The 14,744-nt window shown below is 43.3% G+C and overlaps 2 long non-coding RNA genes across 2 annotated transcripts in view; one reads left to right on the top strand and one right to left on the bottom strand.

The window, feature by feature from the left end:
* Positions 1-5,078: 5,078 nt before the first annotated feature.
* LOC140686713 (uncharacterized) lies at positions 5,079-7,128 on the bottom strand. The gene is made up of 2 exons (XR_012060530.1): positions 6,695-7,128; positions 5,079-5,791 (listed from the first exon to the last, which is right to left on the bottom strand). It is a non-coding gene; the product is annotated as an uncharacterized lncRNA (long non-coding RNA).
* Positions 7,129-7,419: 291 nt separating this feature from the next.
* LOC140686715 (uncharacterized) overlaps positions 7,420-14,744 on the top strand; it is a 63,432-nt gene continuing 56,107 nt past the window's right edge. Inside the window, exon 1 of the long non-coding RNA XR_012060531.1 lies at positions 7,420-8,042. This is a non-coding gene — a long non-coding RNA (uncharacterized lncRNA). The remainder of the gene's footprint in view (positions 8,043-14,744) is intronic.

Genomic DNA, 14,744 nt, shown 5'->3' on the forward strand with positions numbered 1-14,744 from the left:
TAATCTTGTTCTTGGCCATCTTACAGAACTTACAATAACCTATGATAATTTTCCAGTTGTTATGTTTGATTTTTCTCAACAGACACCATATTACCTACAAATAAGTCAAATTCTCCTTCTGTGTTCCAATTTTATTATTTTAACATATTTTTCTTATTGAATTGGCCAGGACTTCTAGTACAATACTGCATGGTTAAAGATTGACAACTAAATATTCTTGGCCAGTTCTTGACTTTCATGATAATGATACTTCATTTGAGAAGGAAAACAAAACTTAGCAAAAATCTAAGAATTCTTATATGTGGTTAAACAGATCAAACACTATATATGGCTTTATATTATAAAAGAAGTATCTCCTTACCATTAGCCTACTTAACCATTTCAGTTTTTGTTTCTTCTAGTGGTTATCACATCTCCAGATAGTATCCTTACATAGCCGTTTATAGATTTATCAGGTTTATAAAATGCATTTTTATAATTAATTTATCTAACCCTTATAAAATTTTTTGCCTCTTTCCAAGTCAGCCACATTTTTAGTCTCAATTTCTCCACTGAGGAACTGTGACCACTATCTGTTTCTTTACAGAAAGCTAGCTTCACTTGTCTCTTCATCCTCCTCTACTACAAATTCTGTATTTCTCTCTCTCTGGGCCAGCAGTTCAGGTGTTCTGTATTGCTAGTCTGATCAGATGACATGAGCCTTATCCGCAAACTGCCCTACCCTTCTTGGGTCATGCTTGTTGCAGGTGCGCTCTTAGAGTTCTCATTCGGCACTGAGTTCCACCCTTCTAAATTGTAGGTACCCCTCTGCATCTTGGATCTCAGATAAATTCCTTCCTTCCCTATCATGTAACTGTGATCCTAGCTCCTGACTGTAATCAGGGTCACTTGTCCCCACTGATAGTAACTATTTTCCTTGCCCACTGTCCCACTGATGGGAGGAGTCTAAAATGACCATGTGATATTCATAGCTTTAAGTTCAGTGGTAGCCTTACTGTGACCCATGATAGAAATGTCTTCACTATCCTACCTCCAGAAGCAGAACCCAGAAGAGTCTGGGTATTGAGGATTTGCAGGCTCGTTCCCCTACCTCAGGTCTCAGGAGTCCCATTCTCTTTCTATCTAGGCCCTGACTTTGGTCTAGGAAGCTGTTGAGGTTGTGAGTTGAGTCTCCTTTGTGGCTCTTTTATCTTTGCAATTAAATTTTAAACCTGGTTTTCTGCTGCTACAGAAGAAGAGAATCTCTAAACACTGCCAGGGAGAAGTTCTGAATTTCACAGTGTACTTTGATTTGATATTTGTCCAAACTGAGCTTGTCATTTACTTTCTACAGAACTTCTAAAACTGTGACATTTAAAAAAAAAAAACACTATAAACTATGTAATTAGCATTGTCCCTATACTTTCTGTAAGTCAATACTTTACCTTCTCCATGTACCTCACCCCAATTCCTTGTTCCTATCTTGTGTGATTCGACTGAATGCTAAGAGCTATCACCGTCACACGTGCCATCAGTAGTGAGATTGTTATTGCCAGGATTGCCAGTGAATTATCCAATTTCCAAGTTTCATCCTGCAGTGTGCTTTTTAGAGCCAGTTCTGGTACAGACTGTCTCAGTCTATTCCCCTCAGAAAATAGAGCCTGAGATAAGGATCAGAATGTAATAGCTTATTGAGAGAATCCTGGGGTACAGGAGGTGGGGACAGGGAAGGGTGAAACAGGAGGGGAGGAAAGGTAGTACAAGCATATTGCCAAGCTCATCATCACTGTGAGCAACTGGAACCTAATCCCGCTGGACCCAGTAAGAAGCCACGTGGCATGTACTCACAGGTGACTACCTGGAGGATGGGGGAGGGCTCCTATTGAACATACTGCTAGACTATGCATATGTGAGTGTTAATGAGCTCTGTCAGCAGTTCTATGCAGCAATGTCAAAGAAGCCCTACTGTAGGAAGAGAGAGATCTGGGCTACCAAATTATAACCGTGCAGAAGCTCCTTTGCACAGCAAAAACTAGTGGAAAAAAGTGGGATAAAAAGGTATGAGATAGGGATAAGAGATGTGAAATATATAAGAGCCCCCCCTTTTCTCTTGTTTCTTTGTAGTATATGGATGAAATATTTTTGACTATTTATGTTACTAAATAAGGTTAACTTTTTATTTTTTTAAATTCTCCTTTATCATGTCTATGTATTCTGGTTGTGTGTGTGTGTGTGCGTGCTTATTTATCTTGGCCTTACTCTTGCCATTTTATCAGCTGTCCCTAAATGTTTGCTGATCTTCGGTTGTCCGTATTTAAGAAAGAGGCAATAGATCGAAGAGATTGCTGGGATCTCTTTGTACCTGTGAAGGATTTGTTAACTGTCTGGCTTTGACTTTTATGCTGAGTGTGTATTACTAAGCATTACCTAAGGGACCCATAAATTTTAGGATGAGAAAGGCTTTACTTTGATGTGTTACCTTGATTTTAGTTGCTTTATTTCACCCTGGCCAGTTTATTTAAATTTCTTTAGAAAAGGACGCTAATTTGGGGTAGAGGGGGATTGAGGGTAGGAAGGGTATAGGAATCACAGTATAATGGCCTAGCTTCAGGTTTTCCTATTCTCTCACTAATTTTTTTTTTTTTGCACCAGAATCCAATCCAGGATCATATGTTGCATTTAGTTGTCATGTCTCCTTAGTCTCTTTTAATTGGGGATAATCCCTTGGCCTTTTTTTTTTTAATCCTTCTTAATTTTGACAATTTTGATGAATTATTGGCTAGTTATTTTAGAGGATGATCCTCAGTTTAGGTTTACTTGATATTTACTCATGATTCAATTCAAATTATGCATTTTTGGCAATAATGCTGCAGAAGTGTGATCTCATTTTCAGGAGCTACATGATGTTAATGTATCTCATTAATGGTGATGTTACCTTTGATCACTTGATAAAGGTGATGTCTACAGTTTACTGTAAAGTTATGATTTTTTAATTTAAAAATGAAATAACTAATACAAATGACCTAAAATTGTTTATATATATATTTATATATATATATGTTACACATACAGATATATAAAATTTCTAATACTAACTAAATGAAAATTTATGTAATATTATTAATATCAAACAAGTAGAATAAAAGATGGAAATATGAAATGTTTTAAAGATAAACATTTCTATGGTTAGAAGTAATTTACTAAGAATCAACACATAAGAAAAACTGAAATTTTTATGTACCCTAATGTAAGCAGGAAACTGCTCTCAGCAAGAAACCCCTTTTGCCTTCTCACTTTACCAAGCTACATTGTAACTAACTTTTAAATCAGGCAACCTCATGCTCTACTCACCTCCAGCCCAAGCACATTTTTCAAACCTTTTGATCAAATAATACCTTGCCTAACCTGTTAGTTCTTTTAATAGATCAAAGAAATAGAAATGAAGAATAAGTAATTAACAAATGTCTAGATCTCTTCCCTAGCTTCCCCTTGACTGTGTGAACAAAGTAGCATCAAAAGAAAGATAATAGTCAGCAAGCCTGCATGCAGTAGGAGATGGCTATGAGTTTGATCCCCTTTCTCAGTGATTAATTGAGATTGCTTCTCCTTTTCCCTTTAAAAGTTCCATGGCTGAGCAGAATCTTCAGAGTTGTTTTTGGGGATACGTAAGTCTGCCTTCTCCCCAGATTTCTGGCATTCTTTAAAAGCAACTTTCCTTTCTACCAACGATTGCCTCTTGGTATTGATTTTCAAATGGTAAACAGCTGGATGGGAGTTTGGGAACCTTCAGAAACTGATAGATCAAGCAAACAAAAATTAGTATGAAAGTTGATTTTTTTTGGCAACAGAAGTAACAAGATTTATCCTTTGAATCCTGCAGCTCCAAATAGAGTGTATGCATTCTTTTCAGGAGCACATGGATATAACATTTTATAAAAATTGACCTTAGGCAAGGTCACAAATGAAATCTCAGCATATTCTCAGTATTTATATAAGACATCTCTGCTATAGTGCAATAAAATTTCTAAAAATAATTAAAAAGGAATGCTCCATCCTCGAACATACACACTTAAGAGTTCCATTCAGTGTAGTGCACTGAGCTGATTATAAATGACTTAACCCTCCCCACTTCTTCTGCTTCAGTCACATGTACATCTTGAAGAAAAGACAACATAGGACAACATACACAGCCAAATATGCCAACAATTTATGGATATCCTCTTTTGGTTTCATAAGAGGAAATTGCATGAATAGATGATTGTAGGAGATATACAACAGTGGTTTGGAAAGGAATTAAAAAAGATAAAGACATCATCAAATAAGGATCAAAATTTACTCTGTCTACAGAATGCAGTGACTATAGGCTAAAAAAATTATATGGAAATGGTCATCCCTTAGACCCCAGCAGAGGCAATCAAGAAACCATTCTGAAGGGATGCTTTTACAATACAGGACATGTGGAATATTTGAAGAAATCAACACCCATTGAAGATTAATTCATGAAAACCACATGAGGAAATAACCAACCATACAAAACAGGGTGATTAGCACCCACGGTTTTTAGATAGAAAAAAAAATCAGGATGAGCTTTTTAAAGTAAGCACATTTAACATGTTCAGAGATGAAGCAGTTAATAAGCATGGGTAGGGGTGGGATGGTTGAATATAAAAAGAACCATTTAGAAATTCTAGAAATCAGAAATACATTCATTGATTATACGAAATAAAATGGGACTGAATGGAAGATCAAAAGAATGAACAAGACCAGCTATAGAGAGAATTAGCGAATTTACTTTCTTGACTGAACCTCGGCTGATAGAGCCCCCTAGACCTAAAGGCTCTAGGGATTTTCAGTCAACTGATTAGAATGTGTGTTATTTGCTAACACCTTACATCAGAAGCCCGCTGATTATCTGCTGTGCTTCTAAAGCTCTCGTTTCTAATTGTTTTCCTGGCCTTATTTCCCCATCCTGTGCTACGCTGCAGTATTTGTGATCTGATTCATTGTGTTTGCCTGAGTTTTTATTTCCTTCAATCCTTGTCATGGGATCCAGTGGGCCAGTGAGAAGACAGCAAAAGAATTTACCAGAGATGAAGGAGGAGAGTAGTAAAGGAGTTTATTTGGTACTCTGCTACCAACAACAGTGGGCCACACAGATGAGAGGTGCCTGTGTGTGCCCTGATGGTGAAAGCTTAGGGTCCTTTATGGGGAGGGGTTGGTGAACACAATGGGTTGGGGGCTGTGTAATCAGCTCATGCACAAGTTTCTGATTGGTTGTGGATGAAGTGAGGAAGTTAGGGTCCATGAAGGGGCAGTGGGATTTATGACTCTGAAAAGGATACATGGGTCAAAACAAACCAGCCCGAGCTATTGTGAGAGTAGCCCATTTCCTAAGGCTATTAATGCTGCTAGGCAAACACACGTCAGGAAAGAATGTATTTTAACTTTTGAGGGATTGCAGGCGGACACCTGGGAGCCCAGGAATGGGGATTGTTGGACTTTGAAGGGTGCCAGTTGGCCTCACAGTCCCCCCAATAGATTGGCAGTGACAAATCTTTGGAACAGGGGCGATGGTCTCTTCTTCTGTAGCTACTTCCTGCTGAACAAGGGCATCACGCTGTCCCTGCCTATCATGCCAATCTGTCCAGGGCGCGGGGTGGTCCTAGCGTCCCAAAGAAATCCGACTGCCTAAAGGATGGCCAGGAAGGAGACTCCGGTGGCATCTGAGGGCTGCATCATCATAGCACTGGCATGGATCATGGCATCTTCAGCAGAGCGAGTGTATCTGCCTCTGATCTCATGAAACTTGGATCTCAAAAAAAAGAGACAATCATTTTTGTAAGAAAGGGATACAAGACAAAAATACATATACCAAGATAAACAGCCAGTCCTAGTAAAAGTATGGAGAGGAGTAATTTTAAAATGCCTAGAAATAAGGACCTATTCCCTCAGGGATCCAGAAAAAGACACTGGAAAACCAGTCAATGACCTGTTTGGTGAGTACTGTAAGCACTGGCATCCCCTAAAGTGTTTATGTCAGTTTGTAACTGGGTGAGGAGAGTAGAAACTTTACCTAACTCGTCAGGGATGTAAGTACAGCACTCAGTATGTGTTACTTAGCATGTGCAAGTCTTACATGCAGTTTCGTAAGACTCTCCTCATTCGGATCATCTCTGTATTGAATAAAAATGTAATTTCCTTGGTATCACTTAGTGCTTTTTGTGTAAATTTTTCTAGAGCTTCTAGATGAAGGGTTACATCCTCTAACCCAGCTGAGGGATATATAGAGTTTAGTAAGTGATTGTAGCATTGGAAAACTGACCTGGTCTGCTGAGCACATAACAGGGGAGGTTGGCTGTTTTTGCACTCTGGAGTGAGGCCCATATATGTACTTGAGCCCAGGGAAAACCGAACGTGCACTGGCCAATCCACATGTTTAGCAGCCAAGGCCAGAGATTGGACTCATACATCCATTTAGTTCCATTGGGGCCCAGGGAATCTGGAATTTGTGGATCCAGTTAGTTCCAAACCAATCAGACTACTTGAGATATATAGTCACTCCACATGGTCTGAGGATGTCCATCTAACATGACTAGTGAAATTTGGCCAGGTATCATGGGAATGATTTCTTTGTTCCCAACATAAGGGAGTGGGTGCAGCTAGCCAACCATATTCGGGAGTAAGCCAGAAAGTGCCATCCCGTATTTGGGAGTACCTGTCGTTTATTCTCTCTAGGCGTGGTGGAAGTTTCCAAGACCAGTCTCCCTGACGTTTTAACTAGGTCATCGCTCATTCCTGCTGAGAATAGGTCTCATAAACGGAAACAAAAAATTATGCCCTGGATTTGATTACGTAAAATTAATTTTCCACATGAGAGGGTTCCATCCACTAACGTCTGGATCATTTAAAATACTGTCAATCTCTCTGAGCCCCTGTATGAGCTTTGCAAGTTGGATCCAATAGGACCCCTGCAAAAGGGAAACCCACAAAGGGAGCCCCAAAAATCTGGAGACTGGCAGTTGGCCACAGATCCGGAAATTGGAGTAAACACTTTAGCATAGGAAAAAGCCCATCCCCAAAAGCTGTTTCCTATAACAGTAAGGGGTGAAGTAAGAAGGAAAATCAGAACAAGTAACAAGTGGGTGTCATATTTAATATTCTAAGTAAAGATTAATTTCATCAGGTGTAAAATCAGAAGTCACCTTGAAGATATACATCAGGAATTAAATCTGTAAACTAAGTTTCAGAAAAAGAAAGAAGACCTTAAACGGGAATTTCAGTTAATGTTAAAAGAATAATGTCATAAAATAGGGCAGGTCGAGAACTTAGTAACGGTCAGCAGAAGGATGGGAAGTGCAGGGATTAGCACGGCTTGGAGCAACAGAAAGTAAGAAGTATAAGACAAAATGCTACCAGGAATAGCTAAGGAAACAAGGGCCACTGATAGGGTTAGCCAGCAGGTGGCGCCCATGAGTTAGGAACTGGGATTAGGAACAGCAGGCAGAGATCCTCCAGGGGTTCGCAGCTGTCGGCGGTTTTTGGTGGAGACGCCTCAGCCACTTCTAACGGCAACGGGGCGGCAACCTCCATGCGGGGCAGCTGGACCCAAGAAGCAAATCCGTTGAACCTGACTGCCGTAGGGCTGGTTAAGAGCACCTGATGCGGTCCTGCCCAGGCCAGCTGAAGTGGCTGTTTATCCTGCGGAAGAGTTTTAAAGTAAAGCCAACCCCGGGGTGGGGAATTTTGGCTGTGAGTTTCCCTGAAAGTTGGGGATCAGGCTTTGGACTAAATTTATCACGATATTCATGAAGAGACTTAACATTCTGGCCTGAAGTTATCGGGCGAGAGAATGATTTCCAGAATCTATTAGTAAACGCGTCTGGAGAAACGGCCGGCCGGAAAGCAGTGCCAAAGGGCTTAAATGTGTCTGGCTTGGGAGCCGTCCGCGCGGAGTGAGGCGGCGGGAAGAAGGGCCGGCAAGATGGCGGAGTTTCCTCCGCGGGCGTCTCCTTACGAGGCTCTCAAGGGTCTGGGGGGCCTTTCCACTCTTCCTGAGGCCTGGGGTGAGTCATGTTCAGTCCGAAGGGTTTCTGCCACTCTTTGTGTCATCTGTGAAGCAAAGCTGAGGCCCATATCCGATTGTAGCGAAGGAGGCAAACCAAAACGAGGGACGTATGTTCTGTCAAAGCACTATTTCCCTCTGAGGCCCTTAGTAGATAAGGCCTCAGTCCATCCAGTAAACGTGTCAACAAATACCGAGAGATATTTTAAGCCCTTACAAGGAGGCATGTTGGTGAAGCATATCTGCCAGTCCTCTCCGGGTAAAGTTCCTTACCTCTGAAGGGGGTGTAATGAAGGAGGCGGCTTAAAGGGCGCCCTCGGCGTCTGTCCGACAGCGAGGAAGGCGGGCTCGAGGGATGTTACGTGTTGTCCGGAAAATCGCTTTTCCTACAGAAGTGAATGGTATTGAGTCCAATAAGGCTTTGGCCCCAAGGTGTGTGATTCGGAGAAGGTTGTGTGACAACTTCCATTGTAAGGCCCCTGGAAGCAACAGTTTACTCTGTTTTTAAACCGTCCTTCTGGAGTAAAGATGAAGCCTATCCCTGTTGCCTTTTGGATTTCTTCCTCGGTGTGATGTGGAGTGAGACGTGTAAAGGCTGGACCAGGGCTGCCTGTGTGGGGAGTTTTGCTGCTTCCCTAGACTGTTTATCTGCCCTGTTTCCTTGGGGGATTTCGCCGTGTCCCTTTTGGTGTGCTTGACGATGAATTATTACCACTCGTCGGGGGAGCACGATGGCTTTTTGTAAAGCCACGATTTCTGGGGCGTGTTTTATTGGAGTATTTTGCGCTGTGAGGAGACCTCGTTCTCGCCAGATGGCACATGAAAAGCATAGGACGAGTCTGTGTAAAGATTTAGTCTCCTATCAGCTCCAAGTTGTAAAGCTCTGAATTCTGCCTTTTGAGCTGAGGTGGAGCCCCATGGAAGCGGCCCCGATTCTGTAACCTCTGTGAGCCTTACTGCTGCGTAGCCTGACAGCCTTACTCCATTTAAAATAAAACTACTGCCGTCAGTAAACCGTGTGTCATCTGGAATCTTCAGTGGGTGTATCTGGAAGGTCCTGCTTGGCTGTGCAGGTCACTTCTAGCATTTAGAGACAGGAATGTTCCAAAAAGGAGTTAGAGTTGGGGTTAGGAAGTAGGGGAGCAGGGTTAAGGGCCTGACATGGTCTAATGTTGAGTTCGGGGGTTTCTAAAAATAGAGTTTGGTATTTAGTCATTTGGCTGTCTGAAATACAGTGAAATGCTTGGGGGTTTTGGATGTCTAAAACTTGGTGGGGGTATAAATGGTCATCCCCTGTCCCAAGGTTAATTTAGATGCTGCTTCTACCTATAAAAGCTGTAGATGCCAATGCTCTGAGGCAAAGGGGCCATCCTTGAGACACAGGATCCAGATTTTTGGATAATTAGGCTACTGGGTGCTGAGAGGGTCCCAAGGCTTGGATAAGGACCCCCAAGGCGACACCTTGCTTTTCACATATGAATAAGAAGAAAACCTTTTGTAAGTTTGGCAGGGCCAGGGCTGAGGCTGTTGTAAGAGCTTCTTTAAGAGTTGTCAAGGCCTGGTTCATTTCTGGGGTATATTCTGAGGGCTCATTTTCTGATCCTCATAAGGCCTCATAAAGGGATTTAGGTTATGAGGTCAAATCGGGGTATCTAAGTTCTGCAAAACCCTGGCATGCCCAAGAAAGAACACAACTGTTGCTTGGTTGTGGGTAACTCCCATATCTAAGATTGTCTCCTCTGAGTTGGCAGACTTTTGGTTACTGTGGTTAATATGAGTCTGAGGAATTATACTTCCTGTGCAGTTATTTGGGCCTTAGAGGGAGAAACTTTATATCCATTGGAGGCCAATTTTTGTAACACCATGATAAGGTTAGAATTTGAGGATTCCTTCTCAGGGCTGTGTATCAGCAAGTCATCTATGTATTGAAACAAGGCACTGCCTGCAGCGAATTACAAAGTGGAAAGATCCAAGCAAGTGAGGGCTATCCCTGAGTCCCCTTGGGCAGAACTATCCAGGTTAGTTGTTGGGGAACTTGGGTTTCCAGATTATGCATTTGAAGGCACAGGAATTAAGAGTCAAGGTGAACAAGGGTACAGAAAAAGATGTCTTTAAGATCCAACACTGTGTACCAGGAGGTCTCAGCTGGAATTTGTCCCCAAAGAGTGTAGGGGTTTGGCACAATGGGATGGACAGGAATTACAGCCTCATTGATAGCCCTAAGATCTTGAACCATTCTAAATGCTCCATCTGGCTAGAATGGGTGTGTTACACAGAGAGTTGCAGGGGTTTAATAGACCAGCTGATAGAATTTTGTTGTTAGAAATTGCAAGCCCCTATGGGCTTCTAATTTTAGAAGATACTGAAGCTTTCTGGGAAAGGAAATAAGATCTTTTAATTGGACTTTTACAGGTTTTGCAAAAAGAGCTCTCCCTGGAGTAGCTATGTCCCAGCCTTCTGGAGCACTTGTAAATAAACAGCAGGAGGGAGAGCCTGGAGAGCCTGTGAAGCCTGCTGTAGAGGAATGAGTGAGGCCAGTAGAGGGCAAACGTGCTCTGGCAAGTGGCCCTTTGCTTGGAGCTTAGTCATAATATCTCTGCCTAACAAGGGAGTGGGACATTGAGAAAGAACAAGGAAAGCATGTGTAAAAACAATTTTCCTAGTGTACAGACTAATGGTGCAATAAAGTGGCTTGTTTATGGTTGGTTGTCTGTACTGGTGAGGAGGCTTGAGTACTAAAAGACTGGAGCAGAGAAATTAAGGCAGAGTGCGTGGCTCCTGTGTCAGCTAAGAATTCAGCCTTACTGCCTGCCACATCCAAGATCACCCAGGGCTCTGCCATTGAGGTAGAAAGCATGGGAGCCTGCACAGCCTCTGGGGCCCTTCAGTCAAGGATAGAATTGTAATCACCGCCGTCTTCGTAGGGCTCTTCATGATTGAGGAGCAGGGTCAAGGGTATCTGCTGGCCAGCCACAGGCTTAAGCCGTGGCGAGGGGGTCTGGAGTGAGGATGGCCCTCTCCTACGAGGGAGAGAGGGACAGTCCCGTCTGCAGTGTCCCTTCTTCTTGCAGATGGGGCGTGGCCCTGCGGAGACCTCCGGTCTTGGCTGGTATGTCCTCGTTGTTGGCACTGGGACCAAACAGGAGAGGGCCCAAGAGACGTAGGCTCTTTCTTGGGGGCCGGTGTCCCATAGGGCCTCGGTTGAGTTGAACCTGGCAGGGAGTGGGCAATAGTGGCTGCCATGTATTTAGCCTGCTGCTTGTCTCTTTCTTTGTCCTTTTTGCCTGTTCAGCCCACGATATTTCCTCCCAGTTATTGAAAACCTTAAAGACTGTGTCTAGTAGGACAGGAAAAGGAGTTTGTGGTCCCTGTTCAAGCCACTGAAGTTTATGTATACTGTCGGGTGTGACTTGGCTAATGAAATGGACTGCAAGAATGGAAGGTCCTCTGTGTTTTCTGGGTCAAGATTTGTATATTTTGTCATTGCCTCTGCCAACCAGGAATGAAAAAGGGCTGGATTTTCATCTGGTCCTTAGGTAATTTCCCTCAGTCTGGTATAATTAACAGGCTTAAAAGTGACCTTCATCCTTTCTATTAAACAAATAATCATGTGATTATGGTATTCTCTCCTGGTGTCCTCTCTTGATAAGACCACTGGGGATCTGAGTCAGGGACTGCTTCCTTCCCAGACCTAGATGAACCTCTAGATCTAGGATTTTGGGTGGCATGAGCATGGACCTTGTCAGCCCAGCTCTGAGCCGAGGACCAAATGTGAGTTTTTTCTTCATGTGTAACAGGTGGTGAAAATAACAAATATGTCCTGCCAGGTCAGATCAAAGGCTGTGGTGAGGGCCTGAAATTCCTGTATGAAGTGAGAAGGGTTCTGGCTAAAAGAGCCTAATTTGGCCTGTATTTGTGGGAGACTTGGCAGAGGGAAAGGGACGTGGACCTGAATCGTGCCCACTTTGCCATTAGCAACCTCAAGAAAGGGTAACAGATTCTCTTGCTTTGAGGCTTCTGGAATATCAGTCTTGACTGGGGATGCTGGTCCTGTTGTGTCAAAAATAACACCTGCTCTAGTATGTGGTGGGGAGAAGGGATTCTAATAGCAAGGAGGGATCGGGGAGGAGAAATAAGAATCTGAAGAAGTCCCTGAGTTAGAGGCCATTGGATGCAATGAAGGGTACAGAGAAGGGAATTGATTATTGTTAGGAACCTGGGAAAGTAAAGGGTCATCTAGAATATCTGGTTGCTGTTAGATGCTGGTGAGCCAGAGGGTGATGATGCCTCCAAGTATTGGGAAAGAGACATGCAGCAATTTTTACAGAGATCTGAATCTTGGGAGATGGCCATAAAGGCATGAACATAGGGGACCTAAGACTGTTTGTTCAACTTGTGACAGAAGAGATCAAACTGATAAATGGTGTTATAGTTTAGAGTCCTGTGAAGGGGCCAAGTCTCCTGATCTGGGAGTTGGTACTATGGCCAGGTGGTAGAGAGAAAGACAAGACATCTTTTCTTTAATGTCTGGGGATCAAACTTAATGGCAGTTCTTTAAAATGCAGCCCAAAGGTGAGTCCTGGGGGATTGAGAAGACCTGCCCTATCACTATAGTGATTAGAGGAGGAGAAAAGAAAACACCCACAAAGGGACTATCAAACCCGTAATCTGGGGCATCATATCAGAAAAGAGAAGCCTGTAGCAGTAGGGGCCTACGGAAACGTTAGAAACAGAAGAAAGGACAGGGAGACTCACCAAATTGAGGCTTCTGTCTGGCACATGATGGTCAAAGACAGGAGGCTTAGCCAGTCTGCAGGTGTGATTCACAAAAAGTGGAGAGAAGACACAGAGGTGTACCAAATGGGTCAGGCCCCAGAACTAAGAAGTGTTTCGGTAGCCAAGGCCAGAACAAGGGAAAGGTGGAGGGAAGGGAGTAAGAAGGGAGGGAAGGGAGTAAGAAGAGAGGGAAGATGACGTGGGTATTGGGCCAGATGGTGTGCTGCCTATGAGGGGGCTCCAAGTGCTGTGACACACTGAGTCATCCCCACCTTGTACGGGTCTGGGGCCAACCAGGAGACAGGGTCCTGGGTGTCTCAGGGCACTGGATGACTAGTCCTTATGTGTGCCTTCTCCAATGAGAGAGTCCTTTCTGACCCAGGGATGGAGTATGGAGTGAGATTTGCATTCGCCTGGGGGGGCTAAACATCCAGTCCCATTTGTCAGACTGCGTTTCAGGGCTTGCTGAGAGTAGCCCAGCCAGAGCCCACCAGTCACTGGTGAGACTTTGGGGAAGTCCCGAACTCTAGGAAAAGGCAGGAGAGTATGAGACAGACAAAGCAGAGAGAGAGAGGGAAGGAGTATCCCTGCCTAGAGAACAAAGCCTGCAGGGAAGCCTTTCCTGACAATGTGATGTCCTAAACGCTCTCCAACCCTCCGCACTCCCAAGGGAGTCTGGCGCAGAGAAATGTCTAGGAGCTTCTGATCAATCCAGGGAGAGCCCCAGTAGAAAGAAGGGAGAAGAGAGATATCCCGTCTCTGTACAGGCCACCAAAATGTTGTGGAATCCGGTGGGACAGTGAGCAGGTGGTGTAAGAATTTACGAGAGACGAAGGAGGAGAATAGTAAAGGAGTTTATTTGGTACGCTGCCACAGACAGCAGTGGGCCAGACAGACGAGAGGTGCCTGTGTGTGCCCTGATGGTGAAAGCTTAGGGTCCTTTATGGGGAGGGGTTAGTGAACACAATGGGTTGGGGGCTGTGTAATCAGCTCATGCACAAGTTTCTGATTGGTTGTAGACGAAGTGAGGAAGTTAGGGTCCATGAAGGGGCAGTGAGATTTATGACTCTGAAAAGGATACGTGGGTCAAAACAAACCAGCCCAAGCTATTATGAGAGTAGCCCATTTCCTAAGGCTATTAATGCTGCTAGGCAAACACACGTCAGAGAAGAACGTACTTTCACTTTTGAGGGATTTGCAGGTGGACACCTGGGAGCCTAGGAATGGGGGTTGTTGGAAGTTGAAGGGTGCCAATTGGCCTCACAGTCCTGACTCCTGCAGTCTGCATGTCCTCATGATTGATCAACCTGACCTCGAATTTCTGATTAACTTCTACCAGTTTATTTGACTTCATGGATATTATTTCTTTGCCAGTCACTCTCAGCCACTGTCATCCATGGCTCTGGAATTCTAGATTTTTTTATAAATGACAAATTGACTTTTTGTAACTTCTCTAAACCAAAGAAGAGTCAGTAGAAAAATTCCACAATGGAAAAGGAGTGCAGTACATGAAAAAAAAAAAACCTGGAATGGACAAAAAACAAAAACAGACATATAAAAAGGTGACCATTCATATTCATAATTAGAGATTTACCAGTTAAATCAATGAAATACTATATTTCCATATATTTTGGATTATTTGATTTAATATTCACCATAGACCAGGCACCAAATAACTGGCACTCTAGTGCTGCTTTGATGGATGTCTGAACAGACTGGTTGGTGATGGGTACAGAGATAAAAGCTACACGTGGGCCTGTTGGAGAGGAAAACTTTTTCCTTCTCTCCTTGTTTCATTGGCTGACTTAATACTTAAATTGCCATAAAACAAATTAACAAGGGAAAAGTTAGTTTTGTACGTATGAGATCCTGTAAAAATATGAGATTCAAAGAAGTGACCAAAGCATGCAGCTTTTATACCTTTTAG

The sequence above is a fragment of the Vicugna pacos genome, chromosome 2, assembly GCF_048564905.1.
Source record: "Vicugna pacos chromosome 2, VicPac4, whole genome shotgun sequence".
Taxonomy (NCBI): domain Eukaryota; kingdom Metazoa; phylum Chordata; class Mammalia; order Artiodactyla; family Camelidae; genus Vicugna; species Vicugna pacos.